Below are 25,371 nucleotides of genomic sequence, written 5' to 3' on the forward strand. Positions count from 1 at the left end.
TAAGGCTTGGTTGGTATCATCAATATGTTGAAAGGCCACTAATGAATTTGGTTCAACGACGAGGAGTATGATTCCTACGTGGATTCTGATCTCTGGGACTTGCTCTCCACGCAACTGAACCTTCTTGACTGAAATTTTGAGTCTCCGATCGTCGTCGAAGGCGTCCAATCCATCAATTTGACCAATTTCGATCTCCATTCTGCTCTCACAAAGGTAAACCCTTTTTCCTTTTCTAATTTTTTTTTAAGATTTTATTTGGAAACTGTGTTCAAAATGTTATATTTTCACCATATGTGATTCAGATTGTATCCATGTAATTTTTGTATTTTGAGTTTCGTTTCTAATAAAGCCATTTAAACGCTCAATTTTTATTTATTTTTATAATGATTTTGGGTTAGTATTTAGTGAGAAGTTAAACCTTATGTGTGTAAAATTTAGCTGTATTTGATTTTTTAACAATGCAGAGAAAATGTAGTTGCTTTGAAGTTTACAGTTGCGAATTTGGGATATTTATAGGTATTGGAACAAGTGGGGTTTGAGGTAACTGACGGTGGAGAATGGAAGTTCTGGAAGTATGTGGAGGAAGCTGAGTTTGGACCAGGGCTGCCGGTTCATACTGCTTTCATTCTGGGAAAATTGCTGGCAGGGGATCGAAATTTACAAGGTTTGTTTATATATATATATATGCTTTATTAATTTTTTTAATTATTAGAAACAAGTTTAATATTTTTTGCAATGCTAAATATGAGGGATGTCTTGATTGGGTCTTACATTAAACACATTTGAGAAACGAACTAATTTTTTAGTGCTTGCTTTAAGAGCTTGTCTATTCATGTGGATGCTGGGTCTTTGACACTTTTATATCTTGATTTAATTGGGAGAATTTCTTAATCACAAGAAGAATTTTGGGGCTGAGTAAAGATTTGTAGAAATTAAGTGAGAAATTATGTCATCTGTTCCGAGTTATCGGACTTTCCTGACAAAATTATATTGCATATCTAAAGAAGAAACAAGTTAGCATGTTTTGCTGATCACAGTCTTGGTATTTCTAATAAATAATCGCCATCCTTCCTTGATGTGAATATTTGAATCTCATTTTAAGCAGTTTATTACTTTTATAGCAAATTCTATATCTTGTATGTGATATGGAACTAATATGAAGTATTCATTAGCAGAGTGGTGCAAGTGGATGTCAGTCCAAAGCTGTCTAAGCTGGCTTCTGGAAGTAAAACCAAGCAGTGATCGTGTGGGGCCTCTGATAGTAGTTGGTCTTGGAAATGACTCAATTCAACCTGCAGATCAGAAAGTCCCATCCATCTTACGGCATCAGGTTTGCTTACTTGTGAATTAGTGCCATTTCTAGATGGAGCAAAAATAAAACATTCAGTTGCAAGGAAAGATCTGCTGTCAAATCACTGGGTGTTAAAAGTTCAGGGATAATCTGGAAGGCAGAAGCAGTGATATGACCCTGACTTTTGGGGGTCATTAGAATGATTTTGAATGGCCCATAAATTTACTTTTTTCTTTCGGTAATTTTTTTGGAAGCAGAAATGTGAAAAGGAAATTTGGTGCTTAGACAATTAAATTCCAACAGAATCATGTTTGAAACCCCTTGGTAGTTCTTTTTATATTTTAGGGGTATCTCTAAACCCCTTTGCCATTACATAAAGAATTGCTCCCCTTCCCCCTTTCTGACAAAGGATGATTTCATATTGCTTCTTGGTATTCTAATTGTAAGTTAGAATTCTTGTACTAACGTTTGGTATAAAAGTTCTTGACTAGAGCTTTATTGCAAGTTCAATTCCATAAAGTTGCTTCTATTTTTGCCTATATCTAATACCTATCTGTCTAAACTTTGAAGATGATGTTCAAGAAACAAATTCTGAATCAAGATGTATACCATATTCAAATACTGGTAGTGTTGTCATTTTTTAACATTTAGACTTCTACTCAAACATAAGGTTGCGTTTGGAAACTTGAATTTGGATTGGATTTTGATTCTTAATTAATATATTTGAAATACCATGATTTCAAATTCATTTATTTTTGATATCATTTCAAATCCAAGAATTTTAAATGTTTAAAATCTTTGTTGGATCTGTCAAATTCAAATCCTTGACTTTTTTTAAAGCATCCAAACAAGTTATTTGCATTTTAATCACCCAAATCCAAATCCTGTTATCCAAACGCATTGTAAGGGGATTCCTCTGTATAGTTGTCCGCATGCATCTTGTTAATGTATCTTCCATTCTTTTTCTTTTTCTTTTTTCTTTTTTTCAGGAGTATCCTCCTGGTGTTAAACTTGTACCAATTGGAAGTAAGACAGCAAAGCCTTTCCGTACAACAAACTTGATCATATTTGCACCTGAAAATTTTTCAAATGAAAGTGAGAACAATAGTTTTGTTGCTTGGGGATGCATTGATAGTGGATCCAGGATGGAGGTCTGAATTCCATGAAGAGGTATAATTTCTTTTGCTATGCTGAGATGCTGCTGCCTTTTTTACAGATGATTTTTAGTATTTTATTCTGCTTGACATTCTCATTCTCAAATACCATCTATGGATTTAGTGAACTCAATAATGTTTGAAATAGGATATTTTATTGTTGTCCCGTACTGTGGGCTTCTTACATACTCGTGGATTTCCTACTTGAATACATTTTATGGGAAAAACTTGTGTCACTTTCAAATTATAAAAAGGGAAAAAAGAAACATGAGCTAATTTTATAGCCATTGTTTTCCATTTATATGAAAGTAAGAATCCTGTTCTCATTCTTGTGGATTACCTGCTTGGCAGAGTTCCACCATTTTTACTGTCCTTGGAAGCTATCTTTGCACTTTCTTGAGTAACAGTGCTGTCTTATAAAATGGAAGCGTCAAAGAAAAGTAGCGGCTTTGGGATAAGTTCCTCCACCTCTGAACCAAATTATAGCTCTGTGTCTGGCACACTTTTGATGTGTCCCTTTAAAAATGGGAGTGCCTAAAAAAGGAAGTAAGAATCCTGTTCTCGTTCTTGTGGATTACCTGCTTGGCAGAGTTCCACCATTTTCCTTGTCCTTGGAAACTATCTTTGCTCTTTCTTGAGTAACAGTGCTGTCTTATAAAAGAAAGTAAGATTCCTGTTCTCATTAGTGTGGATTACCTGCAGATTCCTGTTCTCATTAGTGTGGATTACCTGCTTGACAGAGTTCCAAACATTTTCCCTGTCCTCGGAAGCTATCTTTGCTCTTTCTTAAGTAACAGTGCTGTCTTATAAAATGGAAGCGTCAAAGAAAAGTAGTGGCTCTTGGATAAGTTCCTCCACCTCTGAACCAAATTATAGCTCTGTGTCTGGCACACTTTTGATGTGTCCCTTTAAAAATGGGAGTGCCTAAGAAAAGGAAGGGTATTGGATAAATTCTGACAGTTTTGATCCAATGCAACTCTTCATGTAGGGCTGTCAATAAGCTCCTTTACTAGGGCTCCATCCTGTAGAGCATTCCTTTTGGGATCAGTTGCTCTTTCTAATAATCCATATAGCCTTTATTTTGTCTGATGTATGGATATAATGCACTTCCTCTTTTAATTGGTAGACATTTGGTTGTACGAAAATTAATCCTGACGTTTCATTGCAACTTTGTTTGATGGACCCTAAGGCTCATTTTTGTGGCTTTCAGGCCATTAGTGGGTCTTGGAGGATCACAATTGGTCTCACATCAGGCCATTATGTATTAATTCTTTTTAATATGACTAATCATATAATTGGACATAGTTTTGATAATGTATGTTGCTGTTGATTAATTCATATTTATTTTATTTAATTTACATTCATCAATTAAAATGATTAGTAGTCTTACAATGTTTTGGAGGGAAAGGGGAGTAGAGGGTATGGGGGATAAGTAGAGGAGAGGGGAGGGGAATGGTTATCCCTTCCCTTATTTGGATGTTTTACAAATTAAGAGGGGGAGGGATATCTATACCCCTTCCCTTTGTTTGGATGCATTAAAAATTGAATGGGAAGGAGGACATGATAAACATCGTATAAGTTAACAATTATAGCCCTCTATGTTCATTAGAAGAAGTAGATATAAATTCTAAAAAAAATAACAGAAAAGAAATAGGTATAAATTGACAATTTAATTTTTTTTAATCTAAGTGGTTACCTTCCCGCCCCCTTGCCCTCCAAGTTCCCCCAGTTTGGTGGAATTAAAAAAATGAGGGGTTTGGAGTGGTATCTTACCCCTCCAAATCCCCACAAACCCCTTCCTACACCCTTTCAAAAAAAAAAAAAAAAAAAAAAAATCCAAGCAAGGTTTATTAAACACCTCTCATCCCATCCCCTATACTCCCTGCAACTTTCCCTCCATCCAAACAACCCATTAGAGATGTGTCTTTGTACATGCCTATGAAATGATATGCAGTCACCCTTACAGCAAATGATGCTTACTTTCTAATTTTTTAAAATATTTTTTTCTTAGTAACTGATAAAATTGTTGTTTACATGATCAGCTCCAAAAAATAGTTGCTGCTTTGCCACGGAAGTTAGTGTCTTTGTTACCCATCATCATCGGGGGGGTCATGTGGATGGTAAGTTTTTATAGTATTAAGTAACATAACTGAGAGGAAAGGTTTATTTTTTGTTTAATGCTGTGTTTTTAAATGCCAATCACAATAGTAGATTACACATAAGTAAGGAGATATATTCTTCTCCAAAAAAAAAAAAGGAGGAGATATATGATATATCACACACATGTTAAACACTTGATTATTTTTGCATGTATTAACCGTGAAAATTGGGTGAGGACTACAAAATTTAGTTCCAAATGGTTTATTAAAAAATAGTTTATGTATAAAATGCTATGAATCCAATAAAGAATAAAATGATTCTCGCGATTCTGTGGAGGATGTACAGGCCGTGTTTTGTTCCTTTGAAGACGAGGTGTATTTTGTTTTCATTTCCCGTTTTCTGTGGGACTCACCAGTGAGTTTTGTTCCTTTGAAGACGAGGTGTATTTTGTTTTCATTTCCCGTTTTCTGTGGGACTCACCAGTGAAAAACTTGTTTGGGTTTGTCTTTTGCTCTTAGTTTTCATTTTTAAGATCCAAAAATGTGGGTATGACTACAGAAAATGAAAAAAACTTTTTGGTATTTTCATTTTCAGCAAATATGAAGTCAGTGGCATTCTCGTAATAAAATGGATAAGAGTGGGACCTATCTGTCACTATCAAGACCTGTGTAAAATAATAAAAATACTAAAATCACACCCAATGGTGCTGTCTCATTTTCCTTCACTCTCTCTCTCTTTCTCTCTCTCTCTCCCCTCTCCGACACCGTCTCTCAGCTCTCTCTCTCTCTCTCTCTTGATTGCTAATTCATATTTTTTTAGCTGAATTATGGGGATATACAAATTGGGAATGTTTTCTTTTTGAGTTAGAAATTTTGGTTTTATTCTGATTTGTGATGATCAATGGGTGGAACTTTTGTTTTGGTTGATGTTTTGAGTAAATTGTTTTAATTGATGAATTGAGTCATTGGGAATTGTTTGTAATCCTAGCGTTGCCTTTTCACTGACTGTTAACTAAGGAAGATAAAATTGAAAGGATGGTGCTAGTGGGAAGAAGCCACACCCTTTTGGCAAATTTTACTGAGAAATTATTGCGGTTTAGTTGTGGTGGGGGATGTGGTGGTGATGGAGGTAGCTGCTGATGGATTTGGTTTTTGGTTTGGTTTTACCATTGGTGTAGGTGTGGTGGTGAATTTTTAATTGAAAAGATATAAGGAGGAAAAAAAAAAAAAAAGACCCAAAAATTGGTGCCAAACTGAAAATGTGTTCAGGATTTGAGAATAGAAATGAAAACAAGCCCAATAAGAACCAAATAGGGCCATTATCATCATACTTATTTTGTTTTGGGAGGGATGGAGTGATGGACCATTGATGGCCAGTAAACAAGAAATCTTAGCTTTTCTTCTAAAAAGAAAAAGTAGAAAACGAAAACAGCGAGTTAAAGTTGTGTTTACCTATCAAAGCAAACAAAAAGAGAAAAAGGGGGAAAGCAACTAAAGAAAATGGCCTCCCCTTAATCTCTTAGTGTAAATTGTACTCTAATAAAACTTACTTGGTGCTCTCTCAGACTTACTTTTGGTGCTCTTCAGACTATTACTTTTAGCTGGATATCTGCATTCTAAAATTCTGATTAATGTGTTTTTTTAAAAAACTGGATGCTGTACTGGGTAGTAATTCTCTATTTCTTGGCTTGTTTCTGGTCTTTCAATTGTCCAAAAGTGCAACCCCAATGCTACTTTATTAGTGCATGAAAATACAATGCAGCGCATTGGAAAAGGTTATGATTCCTAACATTATAGTTTTGTGTCTAATGGTTGAGATTACCGATTGTTTAAAGATATAATGTTATTTCTTAGATCTTCTATCTTTGCTCATTATTTTGGTGTATTAAATTGATGACCAGTGTTCATAGAATCTTAAACTGCATCTATCAATTAAAAAAGAAGTAGATGCCATGCCAAAGCGTTATGGCTCCTAGAAATATTCTTTTCAAATATTGAAGCTCTTTGAGCAGTGTGGATTTGTAGTAATAATCCTCAAATAATCTCATAACATAAAGAAAGTCTGTATTAACCTTTCAGGGTCCAATACATGAGGTCTCAGTTAAGAATTGTGTAAGAGGTAAAGTTTTATCAATTTCATGAATTTAAAGCATGAACCCGACTCCAATTTTGCTAGGATTAAGGCTTAGTTGAGATAAGCTGTATGTAATAAGTAGATACTCTATGCACAGGTAAACTCAAATCAGCTACAGTGAGAAGCTTAAGTTGAATATGCTTGACTTTGAGCATTCTCATGGGATATGCCAAATGTCAAATATTTGGGATTTGACACATCAAACACAAAAAACAGAGTATCATGAGGTGTGCTAAATGTGCTAAAATTTTGAGACATACTACAATACGCTCTTATCTTTGGCACGGTACAGATGAGAATTCTATATGCGTTTATTATTATTTTTATTCATTTTTCTCTTTCATCCCAATTAAAATATATCATCATCTTCACGTTCAGTCACTCATTTTCTACTTCTTCATATCCACTCTGCCTTAGTCTTTTCTTCTCCCCTCTTCCCTTTTGCTCTATTCTCTTCCCATTCATGAATCATGAGCTACCATTGATTTCCTCTCTACCATCTCACAAATTCCATCATCACTGATCTATAAAATCTCATTCATTGGTTTTTTCCCCATTTTTTCTTCTTTTTTTGCTTTCTCCTCACTGATTTATGATCTCATACGTCAAGAGACAAAGACCGCCTAGGCTCGTCACTGATCACTGACCTACTTTGCGATGAAGAGGAACTCCAGTGTGAAGGACATGGTGGCTGGAAGTGAAAACTTCCATCAATGACGGCGACGGAGGCAGTTGTCATGATCTAATTATCGCTCTTGAAAGGTAACAAACACTGAAGGAGGAGAGAAAAAAAAAATGTCTCGATGTATGTCTGGCTTAAACCCATCCAAAATGTTTCGGTGTATGTCCGATTCAATTTATGATTTTAGTATAAATTGTAATTAATTTTATAATTGATTTGGTGGATTTGAGATGTGGTTTTGTTTGATTTGGTGGATGTGTGTTTGTGCCGGTGGTGGGTTTGGGATGTTGGTTTGTTTGGTTTGGTGGATGTGGGTTTGTGCCGATCTATCTGGTTATGTGTGTGTGTGTGTTTTTTTTGAGACGGTGTTGGTGGATGTGGGTTTGTGCTGGTGGTGGCTGTCTGTGTTGTTGCGACAGTAGTTGTTAGTGGCTGTTGTTGCAGCGGTGGTGGTTGTGCCGTTGTTGTTGTTGTTGACGATGATGATGATAGGGAGTAGTTAATATATTATTTTAATGTATAATAAATATTATTTTAATGTATAGTATTGAAGGATAAAACATCTTATAAATAGAATTTTAAATTGATATTTTTTATGACAGAGCTTATAAGAATGCTCTTAGATGCTCTTCTGCTGTATCCCCATTAAGGAATTTGACCGAACAAACTGTGTTTGCTGCAACTGCCAGCTGCCAGTGCACCTTGCTTGATTGAATTTTCCTGCCTTTTTCCAGTTAGTAATCTTCCTGTCCTTTATTGCTTTTAATTTGGGGCACACGATTGAAAGATATTCCTGCAATAGAATGGCGACATACTGACATTTAAGCAAGGAAATTTTTCAATCAAAATTAATGACATGCCAGAATGCTCCTAGCTTAATTATGTGAAGGACATACATGAAAGCATTGTCTTTTCATGATATTACACAAAAGTCAAAGTGAGAAATTTTTGAGAAGGCTTCCTTTCAGAATTCTGGTTTGATGGTGACACAATGGAGTGTAAATTTAGTAAAAGAAAACATAAAGATGAAGGGGTTGGAAGACTTAGGGCTTGTTTGATTGAACAATTAGAGTAATGTTATTTGTATTTTTTTGAAATATCTGTGGGTGAAAAAGTGTGTGAAAATACGTATAATATTGTTTAAAAACTAAAAACATGTGTTTAAGATGTTCTACCAAACGGGCCCTTAATGGTCAAGAGATACCAAGGAGTGAGAGCTTTAAATAACTTAAAATCAATAATTTGTATGGATGGAAAGATTGAAGAAGATGTGAATCATAGGATAGAGCAGGGTGGATAAAATGGAGAAGCACATTAGAAGGGTTAAATTACCGATTGTCCTAAAAGCTTAAACTATTAGGATATGGTAAATTTAATAATTTAACCAATACTTCTAACACTCTCCCTCACGCGTGGACCGAAACTACCTTTTAATAGGTAAGGCCCAACATGTGGGAATTTAATGGGAGGTAGAGTGGAGGAGATAATGATCGAACTTAGGATCTCATGTTCTCATACCATGTTCAATTATTGATGGTCCCAAAAGTTTAAATTATTGGGATATGATAAATTTAATCATTTAACCAATACTTCTAACAAGACGTATTATGTGATCGTAGAATACTTGTTAAAACTATGAGACTAGCTATGCTCTATGGTACTGAATGTTGGGCTGTTAAGAAGGAACGTTCATAAAATGAGTGTAGTTGATTTGAGAACAATAAGATGGATAAGTGGAAATTAAGGAAAGATAGAATTTGAAATAAGGGAATTTGCTTAAAGATAGGAGTGACTCCCATTGATAAAAAATGAGGGAGAGTCGCTTGAGGTGGTTCGGTCATGTGTAGAAGTGGGTGATTAATGCAATAGTAAGAAAGAGAAGAGTGAGTTGATTTTTTTTTTTTGATAGTTAATAAAAAATTTATTGATAGGAAAAGTACAATGAGTTAGAGATAGTAAACTCATTGCAAAAAAACAGATACAAATAGATCAAAGGGAAAAGCTAACAGAATTAATGAAATAAAGCAAAGAAGAAGAACATGTAAAACCCCAAATATGAGACCACTCAAACAAAGTCTTAGTTAGTAAAGACTTCAATGGGTCCACAGTTCTTTTAGTGTCCTCAAATGTTCGGGCATGGCGTTCCTTCCAAGTTAACCACATAAGTCAAGCAGGTACCATATTCCAAACATTGGAAGAATGAATGCCCAACCAATTCCACCATGTAGGAAGTAGAGAGACTACTGTATTCGGCATCACTCACTGAACCCTAAACAAGTAGAAGACTTCACTCCATAAGATATGGACAAACTTGCAATGTAGTAATAAATGATCCACGGTTTCCTCCTCACATCGACATAGGCAACACCAATTAACAAGAGGTAAGTTCTTCTTAACAAGGTTATCTATTGTGAGAATCCCACCCCTAGCGACTGTCCATAAGAAAAAAGACACCCTTCTAGGAACCTTAACACTCCAAATGCATTGCCAAGGGAAAAAAACTGACGGAGCTTTCAATAATGATTTATAAAAAGAATGTACATTAAAGACACCACTACGATTCAATTGCCAAACCATGGTATCATCACCCCCATAGGTATTTTGGATGAGTTATGTGCGAAGAAAGCATAAAACCTTGCCTTCTCCCAATCTAGAAACTCACGGCGGAAGAGTAAGTTCCATCTTCTATCACCCCCATCAAGTGCAATGTCAACCATATCAGAAATCCTAGCTTCTTTATCCACAACACAAGCAAACAATTTCAGATACAATTCTTTCAAAGAAGTAAGACTACTCTAAGGATCATGCTAGAACCGAGTATGAGAACCCTCTCCCGTCGCATACAACACATGACCAAAGAAACTCTCCGCCCCCTTCCTAATGTTCTTCCACATCCCATAGCCATGCGTTCCTCTAATAGCTCTAGTGCACCAGCCACCACTACCTTCCCCATATTTGGAGGCTATGACCTGAAGCCATAAGTGTGTGGCCTCCTTCCCAAAGTGCCACTTCCCTAGTAAAGCTTGGTTAAACAACCCAATTCTCTAGATCCCCAAACCACTTGCCTCCACCAGCCACACAACCTTTTCCTAAGCAACAAGTGAATATTTAAATACATTAGTAGATCTCCCCCATAGGAAATTCCTCTGGATCCTCTCTAATCTGTCTGCCACATGTTGTGGAATAGTAAACAAAGATAAATAATAAGTGGGAAGGCTAAATTACTCTTCAATAAAGTAAGCCTACCCCTTTTTGACAAATATAATCGCTTCCAACCTGAAAGCTTTTTCTCCATCCTTTCTATAAAAGGTTTCCAAATCGAAGAATCCTTATAATGAGCCCCCAAAGGCATACCCAAGTAAGTCATGGGTAAACAGCCAACCTTACAACATAAAATGCGGGCCAAAGCATCCAAATTCCTAACCTTACCAATTGGCACAATCTCACACTTACCAACATCTACTTTCAAGCCTGTGATAGATTCAAAGAAGATCAAAACCATACGAATATACAATAATTGTTTACTGGAAGCATCACAAAAAAGAATAGTATCATCAACAAATAAAAGATGAGAAATGTGCAAACCTCCTCCTCCCACAGTGGGGCTTGCTTGGAAACTGCTAAGAAAGCCTCCATCTTCTATCTTCTTCAACAACCTACTCAACACCTCCATCACCAACAAGAACAAGAGTGGATATAAGGGATCCCCTTAACAAAGATCACGTGAACTACCAAAGAAATACATGCCTTCATCCATCTCCTCCACTGCTCCCCAAAACCCATCCTCTCCATAAGATAAAACAAGGCACTCTAGTTCACATGATCATAAGCCTTCTCAATATCCAATTTAACAATTACACCCCAGATTTCCACTCTCTAATCCACTGTCTAGGCATTCGTTTGCAATAAGAACGGAATCAAGAATCTGTCTTTCCCCAACAAAGGAGTTTTGGGAGTTGGAAATCAATTTATATAATACCAATCAAAGTCTATGTGCCAACACCTTTGAAAAAAGCTTATACAAGCTACCCACATGGCTAATAGGGTGAAAGTCTCTAATATTAACCGCATTAGTCTTCTTAGGTATCAAATACAAAAAGGTGGCATTGAGAGATTTTTCAAAAATACACTTTTTATGGAAGTTTGCAAAGAAAGCCAAAATATCCCTCTCAAGCACACACCAACATTTTTGGAAGAAGGCCATAGTAAAGCCATCAGGGCCAGGAGCCTTATCACACTTAGCTTCCCAAAGAGCCGCAATAATCTCCTTCTTAAACTCCCTTTCTAGGGAAAGCTAATCAGTTTCATCTAAATTTGCAAACTCTAGGCCATCAACAGTGGGCCTCTAAGATTTCGACTCTTGATATAAAGACTTATAAAAACCCACCACTTGATCTTGAATCTCTGACTCCGCCTCATACAAAATACCATCAACCTCCACACCCCTCATAGTATTAGCTTATCTATGAGAATTGGCAAGCCTATGAAAAAATCTAGTATTATTATCCCCTTCTTTTAAAAACAGAGCTTTCGATTTCTGCCTCCAATAAATCTCTTCCAAGGAATCTAAATACTCAATTTCAGCCTTAACTTCAGTTCTTCTTGTTACATTTGCTAGAGACAAAGATTGCACCCCTTCTCTCAAATCAAGATCCAAGAGTTCAGACAACAAACATTTCTTCCTAAAAGACACATCCCTAAAAACATGTTTATTCCAATGCTTCAAATCTCCCTTAACAGCCTTGAATTTATAGGCTAGAACATAACTAGGAGGCCCCACAAAATGATATCCATTCCACCACTCCTGAACTCAATCTACACAATCCTCCACATTGAGCCACATGTTCTCAAATTTAAAAGAGATCTTCCCCCTTGACATACCACCTGCCTCCACAAGAAGAGGACAGTGATCCGAAATCACACGAGGAAGAGGCCTTTGAGTCACATCCAAGAAGTGATCCTCCCAGTCAGCGGACACCAAAACTCTATCAATTCTAGACATAGAAAGGTTCTTGGAGTCACGAAACCATGTATACTTATCCCCATCAGAAGTAGATCAACCAAAAAATTCCTCTCAATAAAGTTCGAGAATTTGAGCATGGTTGGACTAAAAGTGGTACAACTGAGACGCTTTGCTAGATATATGATGATATTGAAGTCACCAAAGACCCAACAAGTTGAGCTCCACCTTACTTTTACACTATCAAGTTCAGTCCACAAAGCATCCCTAAGCCCAGCAGCAGCTGGACCATACACGCTTGTACAAATCCAAACAGACCCATCTACCACACCTTTCAACACAATAGAAACAGAAAAGCAGCCAACAACACAGTCGATTTTTTCATACACCCGCTTGTCCCAAATGCAAAGAACTCCCCCTTTTGTGTGAATGGCATCCAAAGCTACCCAATTAACAAAAGGGCTGCCCTAAAGACTTTTCGCAACAAAAGAATTAGCATAGTCCAATTTTGTTTCTTGAAAACACACAACATCGCATTTCCACTCCTTGAGTAAATTCTTCACAGTATCCCTCTTTTGAGGATTGTTTAATCCTCTCACATTCCAAGATAGGATTTTCAAATTCATGGACAACGATCTGAGCCCACCCCGATGGAATTCACATCTCCTCTAGTTTGATGACCAGATTGTCCATCATAATTAATAGCAGAAACTAAATTCTTGAACTCTCTCATACCTTTTTTAGCTGAAGAGGTAGTGTAACGAAGACTACCTGTAGTAGCTTGTTTTTTCCACACTTCCTCAAGCTTTTGAAAGAAAGCAATGCACTACCTTTCACAAGAATCTATAGGAAAGCCTACAAATTTACCAAAACCCTTAACCATCCTTTTCACCCACACTAATGGTTCCAGAAAATCCTCCACGAGAAAGTCATCCACTGCTCTCTCCTCTGTTACCAAATTGAGACCCCCGCAATGAGCCCATTTAGACAAAGGTACAATATCCAAAACATTTCTATCATCCTCATCCTTACCTGAGCTAGTGGAGTTGTCCCAATTCAACATCAACATGTCATCCCCTTTGGAATCAGAACCCAGCTCATAGAGAGGAGAGAAACGATTTTGAACTAGCAACTTGTGATTGCAATTCATATCCGAGAACTCATAACTCGATAGAGGCTACGAAACCATCGTTGGTGTAGCAATGGGCTCAGTAAAGTCAGATAGACTATCGGACATCCCATCGAAAAGCCTATCTGGGTTTGGAATATCCCTAGAGAATAGACAATCCACCGTTGGACAATCGGTGACAATCACAGCACTTCCCATACAACCAAACATAGCCCCACTAGTTTGAGTGCCCACCAAATGACCACCGTCAACCCCTGTCACTTCAACGTACCTTAGAAGGTTCACACCCATCTCGCCAGTGCTCAGAACTCCCATCAGAGGCTTCATGGGTGAAGCAAGGGAAACTGACCCTTCACTGGTTTGAGGGCCTGCCGAGGAAACACCACCTTTCACAATCTCATCCATGCACCCATCGGACCTCGGGAGTACTCCACCCATCTTGCTGGTACTCAAAGGCAACGTCAGAGTCTTCTCGGCTGAACCATGGGACCCTGACCCTTCTCCCACCTCCCATGAGCTTTGTTCAGTCAACTTCACCAAGTTTTGAATGAATTCATTTTGGGCTTTAATGGATTTGGCCTGAGTTGCTTGGTCATTTAAAGCCACAGGCTCTAAACAAATTGGGCCCAATTTTGCTGCTCCTTTTGGATGGACAAAGTTACTTCATTGGATCTTATGTTAAGCAGTCCTATCAAAAGCAACATTAATTTTTAAAGGGAAATGGGCATGAGTCCATTTAGCAGAAGGGCCACGCAAAGGCCTGCTACATTTAAGAAGAGTTGGATTATTTGATTTTTGAAAAAAGTCAAATCCCCCAAATCTCTTCTTCTGATTTATAGTCCCAGAAATATTTGGCAACTGATTCTCCTAACATAATTCCCTTCCTACTTTCATGTCCCCATTAATTTTTTTCCCAACACGGTTCCTTGAATTTCCGGTGGATTTCTCATGCCCACCACCACCAACATCCACCTCCTTCCCCGGCCTAGAAGCTAATTTTCCAAAGAAAAAAATACATAGCTTTGTTTCAAGAAAAGCCCAGCCTCCCCTGTTCATCCCTTTTGGTACACGCAAGCAACCACTTCTTGCTCCATTACGGTACTCTGATATCTCCACAAAAAGACCGCCCTTATTTGATCTACTAGAAAACTCCAAAATTTTATGATACTTGTGAAACCATTTAAAGAAATGTTTCTTGCTAAAGTCCCACCGGCACAACTCTACCAAATAGGTAATGGTCCCATGCAACCCCAATCTACCAACTAGGAGTGAACCTTGATGTTTCCCCCGTTTTTTAGCAATGAGTATGAATCCATACTCCCCCCATCAAAAGTCAAGAGAAATGACTTTGAGTCAATACGAAAAGAAAATGAGTTCTTCCTCTTTGACCCCCTTGGTATAGAAGAAGACTTGATTCAAGTTGAGGGAACAAAAAACCCTAGAGGAAGACCTAAAGTATCATTAGTATAGGTAGTAAGAAACTATTATTAGTAGAAGTAATTAAAAAGAACATGCTAATTAAGGAGGTAATTGAGAGTATGGCTTAATATTGGATAGAATAGTGGAAATAAATACATGTGACCTTGATTAGTTTGTTGTGGATATATAGTTGATCCTAAAATTTTGGGATTAAGACTAGATTGTTGTTGTGTTTGAGCCTTCGTGCGATGGCACCTTCCACCAAAAGTGACAAGTTGCGGGTTTGAGTCCAGGAATCAACCTCTCCAAGCTACCTACCATGCCTCTTCCAAACCCAACAAAAGTGGGAGATTTGGCATTGGGTAAGACCTTTAAGGCTTTGATTGTAGTAGTTGTTCTTGTTGTTGTTTAAGGGTGAGGTTAGCAACTAAAGGTTATGAAAAAGCAATCTATTTATTTTTATTTTTTTCTTATCATTCTTCGTAATCGTAAATTTTTGGCCATGTTTTATTTCTGCTCTTAAAGTTTTTGGTATTGAGGCAATTTTTGTAATTCCAAGAAATTTTGGACCTAGGCTGTGTTATTGTGGACCATGGGTCTTATTTTTGAGTCAAGTTGTGCTTTTTTGTCCTTATCATGGTACTTAGTGGTTTACAACTCTGTTTGTTTATACTTTCTAATTTGAACTATATGCCCCATTAGAATTTAGATTTACTAGAAATTATATATATATATATATATATATTATGAAAGCTCGATATAGCAAATGCTAGAGCTTGTTTAGACCCCCAATTCTCAATTACGGCTTAATTAATTTGCTTAACACACTTAATGCGGAATATACGTGATTAGCAAATTAATTAATCAAAGCATTCAACAATTGCATGGATGGGCACAAGGATGCAATACTAAAATGTAAAGGGCAGTAGTGAAAAGAATAGCAAACCTAAGATAATACGGTGATGTGTTATCAAAGAGGAAAACTGAAGAACTCGGCATAAAAACCTCTCCGCAGCCCTTCAAGCCGAAATGATCCACTAGTGAATAAGTTGGAGTACAAGAATATCAAAAAGACTCTCCAAGCCTAATCTACCCAAAATACTTGAGCCCTCTAAAATCTAGCTACCAACAGACTTCATCGAGTCATGTTTTCACTAGTTTCTCAGATCTCGCAATACCGTCTGATTGCACCGCCAAGCCTCACCGGTTTATTTTGGCAAAGACCTAATGCTTCCCAAGCTCCAAAACACTCTCTTTACTTTGAATAGGTGTGGGTTGTATTTGGGTACAAATTTCCACTCAAGATATGACGATGGGAGGGGAAGGAGAAGAGACTACAAAGGAATTCTCACTTAAAGATGAGTAGCTCTCTCTAAAATGGTGGGTGTTGTAGAAACCTCTCTAGGGTTTTCTATATGATTAGCCTCTTTACAATTTTGTGGGTAATGAGGGTATATATAGTGTGGGCAACGAAGAGGAAAGGCTACACTTAAAATCCTAGCTATCAGTGCATCTCATGGATCATCTTACGGATTGGCCAAGTTGCAAGATACTCGCGAGATACACTAACTCTTGAACTTCCACATGTGCCCCTCACATGGCCTTTTGTGGGTGCTGAGTCCCGAGCCAGTTGCGAGATCAACTATCTTGAGCAAATCTTCACCACTTAAGACTAAATCCATTACAATTAAATCCCACAAAATACAAGGAAATAAACTACTGCAATTACCACACTTTTTGTCATGAAATAAAACCAACATAAATGTTATGTGTAAGGACTCAATTTGTAATGACCCCAAATTGATTTATTGGGTTCGAACGCTAAAGGTCCAAACAATAGATTTATAGAGAGTGGGCTAAAAGGCTAGGCCTTGGTCACCGGACTGTGGTTGGTCATGGTGTTCACAGTAATTGCACAAGGGTGAACCGTGCTTGCCCAAAAAGATTTTCTCCTCGGCACGGCTTGGGAGGCTCTAGTTCTTGACCCTTCTCCCTGCCCCCTCCTTTTGAATTGCTTCCTTCTCCTTTTCATACTAGCCTTTTCCCTTCCTCCAACGTCCACATGTAGGTCAGCTTTCTAGGGTTGATACTTGTCCTATCAGCTCATACCCAAAGTAGTTATAAAAGCTGAAAAGCATTGCTCTGTCAGGCGCAGAGTACTTAATTGCAGTAATGGTAACCTTTCCCTTGTCCTTTGTTGCCGCACTGTTCAGGGGTTCTTTCCCCATCAATGTGGAGGTGCTTAGCTTTTCCATACACCACTCCTATACCGTACTCCCCCTTTCTTCTAGGAGCGCTTTGGGTAACCGATGACAGAATTGTCCTCGGTTATATCTCTAGGCCATTTGGACTTTTATTGTATGTCATCGGTAATGTCTTTCCTCAGCTCGGGCCTTGGACCCTAATGTAAAGTGGGTCGGGGTCACAAATTCTCTGGCCCCACAATAGCCCCTAAAAATCCTGCTGTCTGGCCCTTCGGACAGAGATGAGGGTTTTGGTGATGTCGGGTCTATGTCATGTCTTGCCCAGCCTTGTCCTTCATTAATGCCGGTGTCTCTTCATTTGCCTGGGACATGCTCCTGGTTATGAGACATTCTTTTAGTTTTACTCACGCCGCGTTCCTACCGTTTTGGTGCATGAGACACGTTTTTAATAAGTTTTCTTCACGAGGCGACATAAATCCAACGGTTGAAGACGGCGTTGGGAGTTGAGCGGGACTTATCTCGTTTGTAGCTTTTCTTGGAGATTTGCACAAATTAAATGCCACCTGGTTTGCCCCCCATATAAGAAGCACGGTGGGGGGTCATTTTCTTTATTTGTAGACCCTTTAAGCCTTTCAAATCCCTAACCCTCCAGTTGTGCCCATAGTCCCCATTACCAGTGTGATTGAGTTTTTGGGGGTGACATGGTCAAGGCCAGGATGGGGGTGAAGGGACTACATCCTCTCCAGAAGCATTGGGTTTCCCTGAGACTCAAGATGGCTCGGTTAGGGCAAGGGAGACAAAGACTCAAGACATATCTTCCCCTTGATAAGGCAGGAAAAGAGCCTCTTCTTCTTTCAACCAAAATCTGAAGCAGGTGGAAGTCGCATCAGATTTTCGATACGACAGCATTGAGGTTTCTCATCGTCGGTACCATCCACTTTCTCTCGAGTGCTGCTAATATGACACTTACTTGATGGGAGTCAGAGCTGGTACGGGGATTAGGCATCCCCGCTTCTTCCTCTCTTCCTTCACTGGTGCCACCTAGGTGCCTCCGCTTCTTCTTCTCTACCATCACTGGGGCCATCCTGACATGCTTAGTCGCTGTTAGAGCAGAATTTGAAGGATTTATTGTTCCCCTGTATCTTTTTCTTTTTGCTTTTCTTTTTGCTTCTATAGTTAGCTTTTGGTATAGGCTTGCTTAAGCCCCTTATTGTACGCTGTACTATTTCTTTGTCTAATAAAAGATAATGTTATCCCATTTTACGTGTTCTTTCTTTTCTGCAATAATTTTTTTGTGAGTGGATGTGATGGTGTCCTTTTCTTTTGAACAATACTTAGGGTCGAAACCCTTGTTAACAAAGAGTTATTAGTTTGAACTTATTAAAACTAGTGGGCACAATAATGCCAACCTGAAATAGGTTAACCATATAAGACTAACTGAGATAACAGCTGAATGCTCTGTATTGCATATGGGGTGATTATCCGAGGAGGGGTAACCTAAAATGAACTATTCGAGAGGGTCGCTGAGCACTAGGGCACCTTGCCACGTTCCTGACAACATTCATAACTTTAACCTCTTTCTACATCTGGTCCGAGGACCGATGTATTACTGTACAGGGTCTAAACACTCGGTTGCGTTAGTTTCCTTAAAATTGGGGATCCGAGGATAACGCGGGATTTCCATTCTGTCTAGGACTTAAGCCATTTTCTAGTGACTAGTTTCCCCATAGGTTCAAGTTCGAGGACTATACAAGACCTTGGTTCTGTCCAAAACTTATAGTTTTTCTCAAAGTAGTTGGTTTCCCCATAGGTTCGAGTTCGAGGACCATACAAGACCTTGGTTCTGTCCAAAACTTAGATTTTCTTTAAGTAGTTGGTTTTCCCATAGGTTTGAGTCTAAGGACCATACAAGATCTTGGTTCTGTCCAAAACTTAAATTTTCTATAAGTAGTTGGTTTCCCCATAGGTTTGAGTCCGAGGACCATGCAAGACCTAGGTTCTGTCCAAAACTTAGATTTTCTTTAAGTAATTGGTTTCCCCATAGGTTTGAGTTCGAGGACCATATAAGATCTTGGTTCTGTCCAAAATTTAGATTTTCTTTAAGTAGTTGGTTTTCCTATAGGTTTGAGTCCGAGGACTATACAAGACCTTGGTTTTATCCAAAACTTAGATTTTCTTTAAGTAGTTGGTTTCCCCATCGAGGACCATACAAGACCTTGGTTCTGTACAAAACTTAGATTTTCTTTAAGTAGTTGGTTTCCCCATAGGTTTGAGTCCAAGGACCATATAAGACCTTGGTTCTGTCTAAAACTTAGATTTTCTTTAAGTAGTTGGTTTCCCCATAAGTTTGAGTCTGAGGACCATGCAAGACCTTGGTTCTGTTCAAAACTTAGATTTTCTTTAAGTAGTTGGTTTCTCCATAGATTTGAGTCTAAGGACCATACAAGATCTTGGTTTTGTCCAAAACTTAGATTTTCTTTAAGTTTCGAGGATTAGCCCCTCGACCAAGGTGTAAGGCATTGACTTGATGCTGGAAGCCCCTAGAACTGCCTATGCCACTGGCACTTCGAAGTGTAGCCCCTAGCGGAACTTTATATTAGGGCAACAACGGCTTGCTGCTGAAAATGATGGAGGGGCTTTCACAGACTCTTGTTTGACAAGGGTTTGATCCTACCACCGCCTATGCCAACGCACAAGCCTTCCCACAGATGACGCCAATTGTAAGGACTCAATTTGTAATGATCCTAAATTGATTTATTGGGTTCGAACGCTAAAGGCCCAAACAATAAATTTATAGAGAGTGGGCTAAAAGGCTAGGCCTTGGTCACCAGACTGTGGTTGGTCATGGTGTTCACAGTAATTACACAAGGGTGAACCGTGCTTGCCCAAGAAGATTTTCTCCTCGGCACGGCCTAGGAGGCTCTAGTTCTTAACCCTCCTCCCCGTCCCCTCTTTCTGAATTGCTTCCTTCTCCTTTTTATACTAGCCTTTTCCCTCCCTCCAACGTCCACGTGTAGGTCAGCTTTCTAGGGTTGATACTTGTCCTATCAGCCCATATCCAAAGTGATTAGGAGTGGTTGTAAAAGCTGAAAAGTATTGCTCTGTCAGGCTCAGAGTACTTAATTGTAGTAATGGTAACCTTTCCCTTGTCCTTTGTTGTCTCACTGTTCAAGGGTCCTTTCCCTATCAATGCGGAGGTGCTTAGCTTTTCCATGCACCGCTCCTATACCGTACTCCCCCTTTCTTCTAGGAGCGCTTTGGGATGCCGAGGACAGAATCGTCCTCGGCTATATCTCTAGGCCATTTGGATTTTCGTTGTATGTTCTCGGCAATGTCTCTCCTCGGTTCGGGCCTTGGGCCCTAACGTAAAGTGGGCCGGGGTCACAAATTCTCTAGCCCCACATTATGTAAAAACCATATCTTTACATATTAGTTTAATTCAAGGTAGAATAAGTTTGGGAGGATATTTTATGAAGCCACAGGGCTTTTTTTTTTTTTTTTTATTGAAAATTGTATGATGTAGTCTTAAACTTGGCCGTGAAACCTAAGGAATCTTGATAGAATGCCTAGAAATTCATCCCCTTTCTTTTTCTTATATTTAAATCTCTGCACTCTTGTATCATTATTAGCCCTTATTGTCTCTAGAATTTCATTGCAAACCATAAACTCTAACCAACCATAAATATTTTTAAATCAATCCTAAAAGCTTTGAGCACTAAAGGCTACTTAGTGTGGAGATTCTTGTGTCATACAATGAATGCGGTAATTCACTTAAGTGGATGGTCAGTTAAAGTATGGAAAATATGCTTGTTTTGGATGACAAATGTCTTCATCATTCTCCTTAGTATATAGCAAGGGCAAAAGCAGTCCGTTTCTCAAAAGCCAAAAGAAATGATTTTGATTTATGAGAACTTTAACTTAAGGGAATGGTCAGTTAAAGTATGGAAAAAGATGGTTTTTTTGAATGACAAACCTCTTCATCATTTTCTTGAGTATATATCAAGCGCAAAAGCAGTCCATTTCTCTAAAACCAAAAGAAGTAATTTTAATTTAAGAACCCAGTGCTCGTGAGTCTATTTCCTAGCTCTTTGATATCTTTGGTGTTGCTGTTGCCTCTTATAAATATTTTTACTATATTAACCGTCTAATGGTTTGGTTTTTGACTGCGTAGCTTATATTTTAACCAATTTAGTGCTTTGTTCTTTTGGATGACAACCTGGATTCTGTTTATATAGCTTATTAGAGTATGTGTGTCTTTGAATACCAATGCAATAATGATGTTTATATTAATTTGTAAAACTAAAAATATGATTTAGCATTTTATTACCTTAAGTAAAAAATATATGTCATGGTCTCTGTTTCCTTCTTGTTAATGTCTCTTTGTAAAAATTTATTATCCAAAAAATGGAGAAACTCTTAGAGCATCTCTAATAGCTTAGATAAAAGCAAAATAGTCTCTATAATAGAGAATAAGACCCAAAAAAAGGACTCCAAAGGATTCTCTAAAGCATGATTTTTTTTTTTTGGACTCAGGAATAGTAGCTCATCAAATCTGATGGGTTACTGTACATTAGAAAAAAATTAGTAAAGAAAGGAGTGGGGATGAGGATATGGGAATGTGTGTTAAAAAATGAATAAATAATGAATGAAGAAATAATATTTAAATGAGATAGAAAAATGATAGAAAATATGTTGAAAGATATATTTGAAAAAGCAGGTAGGTAAAATGCATATGTCACTGTTTACTGTTCAAACAATATAAAAATATAGAGAAGGTGCTGGAGATACTCTTAGTCCTTCAATGCACAACTGTCCCTTGGCTACAAGGGTTGGCAAATTTTTACTTCATTAGGACGTGGTGGTTTAGACCTTGAGTTGATTCACCCATCATAATTAGAGATCAATTTTATTATCTATAAAACTTCAACTGATGTTATATAATCACAGGTGACTGGTCTCTTGGATATACCTCAGTTTCTGGAGCAGAAGACATTTGCATTGGCGGTCAGCGATTAAGGGTTATTTTTGCACCAGTATTCATCATTTTTTTTTACTGCACAAATATAAAATGATAGTTTTCTTTTTGTTGGAAGCTTAAGTAACATTTGGTGTAAGCCATTACAAACTCGCATATTCGTACTCCAGATGTGCTCAGGCTAATTATCCATCCATATTTGTTGACAAATTGATAACTGTCAGAATTGAGGATTGGATTATGGGTGAGACAGAGAAGACATCGGCGGTTGGTGACAAATGGTAGCTATGCCTTAATGATGGTTGCACTGGTGGTCAAAATGATGACATTAGAAATGAAAGTGTCACGAATGGAAAGATGACATCGACAACCAGAATGATGATGTTGACCGTAGACATCATCACCGGTGATTGTTGATGATTGGTTCATGGGGTGTGTCTATCCCTAAGAGGTTCATGATTGGTTTCTTAAAATAATTTATTAATAGATGCCCGGGCATACGTTAATGAAACCCTCCTAACAATTACTATTTTAATAATTTTTTCTTACATGAAAAAGTAATGCTTAATTTTTTGAGGGGGATTCCATCATATGGACTTGGTCGTTTTAGTATGAGAAATTTTGAATACTTTATCCTTCTAATAATCTTGCAAATACCAAATTCCTTTTAATTTTGATTGTCCAACCTAATTGTGGGTTCAAGTTCTTTGGTCTAACAGTGCCTAAACTGAGCAATAACTTGATAAGAATTCATGGATTGAATTCTCATGAGTTTGGGTAACTCTAAATAACAGATTGATTTCATAAGAGTTTGAGCATCACCAAGCAACATTGGTGCTTTATAGAATGATATAGATATTTTCGGTATTTTCTTGCATGTGGCTTTATGCAGCATTTATGACTGTTTGATCATGACCAAAATGTCATGTTTGCTTCTTCCATACTATTATGCACCTTTTAAGTTATTGGCCATGGGTCCTGCAAATTCAAGAAGTGATTTAAACAAAAAATGACTTTGATATTCCTTACAGACATTATTATCATCATCCATCATGATACATTTAAACAATAGCAATTAGATAATGGGAAAAAAAAAAAAAAATTAAGGAACAATTTTCCCAGTAGTTTCTTTAGTTGGTATCATAAAGGGAGACCTATCATTGTCAGTTCTGAAGGATGTGTTGATTTTATGGCTTATTTTGATTTTCTCGGTGTTGGTGTTGCTTCCTTAATCAGCTTGCTGCTTATGTCTCCAAGTCACATTAACGTTATTGATTCTCAAATTACCCTATCAACTGGTAGCTCACTACAGCAAAGAGCCAGTTCTCAATGTGCTTAAGCAAAAAAGAGGAGGGGAGAGAGACAGAAAGAGGGGCGAGGGGGGGAACTTGCATAGAGTTCTTGGAGAAACGAACACATGAATTTTGAGAGTTCATCATCTTATACTGGTTTAATTTTAGCCTTTTGTTTCTTTAAATAAAGTTCTAAATGTAGTTTTCCATATAAACCAGCATTATATTGTTGTGTCTGAATATGAAAGATTCTTCTTAATACAGGGTCATACTGATGGCCACATGGCACTGCTTCATATGAGTACTCACTCATTGATTGTCGGTGATCATTGTGTTGGTTAAGATTCTTAAGATGGCCACATGGCATCTTTACATGTAATCTGATTGGCAAAATTTTGTAAACAGGACCATGCTCTATTATTATCCAGATTTCTTAATTATATTTTAGAAGAAATGGCTAGAGGGAGAAACACAACCTTTTCTTTCTAGAGGTTTTTGAGAAAAAGAAGGGGGCAGGGTGTTGGCTCATGGACTAACAACTTAAGCTACCAAAATGATTGAAATTTTTTAAGATTGCAGTCTGACTTCCAAATTAAATGAGTAAAACTATATGTTTATACATTGTAGAGTTTCTAAGCTGAATTGTTTAAATTCGTGTTGGCACATGCCTGATGAAGTGAGTTTTTTTTTTCAGCTAATTTACCATTTTGTTTGATTTAGTACAAGGTGAAATATTGTAACAAGATTTTAGAACCTCCAAATGCACAGAGTGCTAATTCTATAGCACATATATTTAAGATCCAACCATTACCATGATACAAGCATTCGTTCAAGATACTTCGAAAAACTTCTTCCACGTCTGCGTGAAGCGGTTTAATATGGTTTGGCAAACTCTACGCTATATTCACAGGCAATGCCAATCCAAAAACAAAAATCCACTATCAATGATAAAGCTTACAATTACACTTACAAACTCTCACAGACCTCACAAACATAGTGATGATGCCGGAAATATGCCCACCAGTGAGTCACACGTTCCTCGTACGATCGCGAATGGCACCTGCACAACGAAAAGGAATAACCTAGCGGGGGGTACCGGTGTGGTACCGGCCAAACACCCTCCGAAGGTCAAGTTAGAATTATTCTCACTGCTCTAGAGTGCTAGAGAGGGTAAATTATGCGTACTTTGGTTTGTGAGGGTGCTTGGGTTTTTATAGTAGAGAGGGTTGACCCTCTTTTCCTTGGAGTAGAAGTCTTTTCCTTATCGGAGTCTTCTTGGGCGTATTTTACGGGATTCTTTCCATATAGGAGTTCTTAGGTTTCATGAAACGTGGGGAGCAAGTTAACTGTACACGTAAACGTGACATCCCATAGACTGACGCCGTCAGTTTATGTCATCTCGTTAGTATACGCTCATCCCGTCAATCTTCAGGATGTCCGGCCCTATGTGGAGTTCTTTTACCTTAGGTCACCGTCAGCCTCGAAGGAATGCTGACGGCAAAACCATCTCGTCACCCTTGTTAAGCCTGCATCTTCACCCTTGTCAGATCTGCGCCGTCGCCCTTGTCAGGTCTGTACCGTCGCCCTTGTCATCATAATTTTATCCTCATCACATAGAAAAACCGAAACCAAAGCTTAGTCTCTAATTCTCTCATTGGAAAAAGTTTTCTAATTCTCACGCACCCTACGAAGGCTATACCACTATTTATTGGGGCTATAACACCTTCCTACTTCTTTTCTTATCAGTGTGGTAACACTCCTAATATGGATTAATGCATCTGCTTATTATTCTTCTAATTAATGTTGGTTCCAAAATCAACAGGAAAGCTTCAAACTAATTCCCCTCGTGGGCTGGACTTAAAATTCTCTGCTAATTTATCTGTGCTTTGTTTCAGTCAAGGAAGTGCCATCTTGGACATTACTTCTGGTGGAAATATGACTCTAAGTTCATGTGAAGGTCCTAATAATGATACATAATTACTCTCCTTTCCATTATGGACTACTCTTATGAACCAATATTGTTGTGCTATAC

The 25,371-nt window shown here is 37.9% G+C and overlaps 1 pseudogene; it reads left to right on the forward strand.

Moving 5' to 3' along the window:
• Positions 1-48: 48 nt before the first annotated feature.
• Positions 49-25,316, forward strand: LOC126694421 (uncharacterized; annotated as a pseudogene).
• Positions 25,317-25,371: the final 55 nt, after the last annotated feature.

This window comes from Quercus robur, chromosome 2 (assembly GCF_932294415.1).
Source record: "Quercus robur chromosome 2, dhQueRobu3.1, whole genome shotgun sequence".
NCBI lineage: Eukaryota > Viridiplantae > Streptophyta > Magnoliopsida > Fagales > Fagaceae > Quercus > Quercus robur.